Genomic DNA, 2857 nt, shown 5'->3' with positions numbered 1-2857 from the left:
TGTTTTAATTAAACTTTGTGAATCTTCCCCTGACCCCTACTAACTTAGCAAAGTTCTTCATCTGTGAAATTTTGCTTACACTCTCTCTCTCTCCCTGAGCCCTCCCCAATTAGAGCTGCTTAAAAGAATCCTGCAAGCTGCTTTTCCTTGTTGAGAGCTTTTGGGCGGGAGCCACTTTTGAACACCAGCTGACAATTAAAGACTCAAATTTGGCTCAGAGTAGTGGCAATTCTTTATAATTTCTCCTGATTAGGTATAACAGTTGGAGGCCCCAGCGAGATTGCCACTTCAGGTAGACTGGCCTCGCTATGGTCCCTCTTATCTTGGATGGCAGATTACAGGGGAGGCACCCCTGAGATGTTTCAGGGCACCATGATCTTGGCGCTAACACTAAGGGGATCACAGTAATGTTCTGGTTGCCCATCAAAGATGACTTCAAGTCTCCCTGTCTGCTTCTGTTTCTGAGGTAAGGATCCTTTTTGTCCAAGTGGGGAGCATTAGCCCTTGATGAAGGCACCCCCCAGACTCCTGCTTAAGATCAGGACACTAACTGAGGTGGTCCTCTGTTCTGGCTAAGTTTACTCTTTTGTGTTAGCAAATGACAGCTCAGTCATTCTGCCTGAGACAACTTGGGCCTTCTTTTTGGTCTTCTGATCTATTTAGGATAAATTTTTCTTTCACCTTTCCCTCACTATCTTTTTCTGAGGGTAGGGCTCTTTTCTGCTACCTGTCTTATTTTCCCTCTGAGTGCCTGTACTGTGCCTCTGAATGCTGTTCCACAACTTTTCTGTGCCACTGCAGGCTTGAACTTCTGCCTTGCAAAAACAAAAACATTTCCAATGCCCCATGTGGCTTCCTTATTCCTTGCAGACAGGCAAAGGAGACACTGTTAAGGTGCTTGCCAGCTTTTGCTGCCTCAACTCCGCACCCCCACACCACCAGTGGGACTTCACAGAATAAAGGGATATATAATTCTCTCCTGGGCCTGCCTATTTACATATCAACTTGCTTGACAGGCAGCTCTAACAAAAATTCCATGACACCAGTGTGCAGGTGGCCAGGCAGAAAACAAACAAACAAAACAAAACAAAACAAAAACTTAAAAAACAAAACAAATCAAATTATCAATTCTGGATAATTGACAAATTTACCTTTCATCTCTAACTTAAAGTAATGTTTAATTGGTGTTTGGTTTCCAGATGTTTTATTGGTATATTTAAAACATTTCTTTTACATTGTTAATTCTGAAATTGTAATAATGGGATAAACTTGTCCCTTTATGTACCTTGTTGATAAAAAAACTCAAGATTGCTACTGTTCTATTGACAGCCAGTCAAATTTTAAAATGTAGCTATTTGAGAACAAAAAGGTTGGGGGAGAACACTTTAAATTTTTAACAGCTAAAACAAGTTATAAAAGGTTTATAATAAATGAGATGGAAGATAAATATTAAAAAGGCTACAAAGTAAAAGAAATATACTTTTGATATGAAAAGATTGTGTTTGTCTTGTTAGAAAGATAGAGACATATATAAGACCATAAGGCCTACATACATTAAAAAAGATATACAAAAGTATTTATCAAGGAAATATATATGTTTGCTTGTTGGTTTCAAGTTTGTTATAAAAGGTTTACAATTACAGGCATAAAGCACTTTTATTCCTTCTGATTCTAATTACAACAGATCTCTGTCACTTGACCCACAAAAGTTTTGACTAGCCTTAATTAAAAGGGATGTTATAATTCAAATTGGCCAAATATATTTGAGTGCACTCTATGACAAGATATACATAGCAAGCCAACATGAGATAATCAAATAATAGTTTTTCTTAAAAACTTATGTAATGGGTATGTCGTATGTCACCATACTTGGGAATGCTCAGGCGCTGAGTGGTCCAAATGATGTTAAGGGCTAAATGCTATAAACTTCCAAGAAACATTTATAGGCTGTGTTCCCCTTAGATGTCATCCTATTAAAAGATAAAAAAAATAAACATTTTTCTATGTGATATTTAATGTCTTGTAATCAAATAGAGGTGTTTGACTAAAGCATTATTCCATGCTAAGATGGACATTTAAATGTGTTACAAGGATAATGATTGTCATTCTAAAATACTATTTGTGGCTCTTGATCTTAAATTTTACTATTATATAATGTATAAATACCCTATGTTAACATTCTACAGGGATTCAACTTCCAACAGCCACGGTTGATAAAAATAACAGTCCTCTAACTGTACTTTATATTTCAAAAGTATTTAATGTCCAACAAAATTATAATAGTGACTTTCTCTTCTGCGTGTTCAATAACTTAAGTTTAGAGACCAAAACAAAAAGGTAACTGGGCTAATGGACAGCCAATATTTTGGCCCTGGCCACTCTAGATCAACACAGATCTTGGCAGCAGCCATCAGAGGGGACTCAACTCTGGAAAGCCCAAAGGGCAGATGCCTAAAAGCTAGGAGGATGCCTACCATTGGACAGAAATCGATGTGTCTACTGCAAGGAGAAAGCACACTGGAAAAATAAACGCCCCCAAAGACCTTCTGCCAAGATACTGTCCCTCCCCACATCTGGGGGAAGGGATGATTCAGATTGAATCATCAGGAGCCCCTGATGAATGCTAAAATAAGGGGCCAACTGGTTCACTTCTGGGTGGGCCTTGGTGCCAAAAAGTCAATGTTAAAAAACAAACAAACAAAAAAAACAACCCTGGGAAAACTTCCATCCCAAACTATTCCCATCCAGGGGGCCATGGGACCAATCCAGAACTTCCTGCTCACTCGCAAATGAACAGTAAGCCTGGGACCAAAACAAGTTACCCAGTCTTTCTTGATACTGGACTACCCATTCCCCT

Source organism: Fukomys damarensis, unplaced genomic scaffold (assembly GCF_012274545.1).
Source record: "Fukomys damarensis isolate Sample0158 unplaced genomic scaffold, DMR_v1.0_HiC HiC_scaffold_16, whole genome shotgun sequence".
Classification (NCBI taxonomy): Eukaryota; Metazoa; Chordata; class Mammalia; order Rodentia; family Bathyergidae; genus Fukomys; species Fukomys damarensis.
This window is presented reverse-complemented; position numbering follows the sequence as displayed.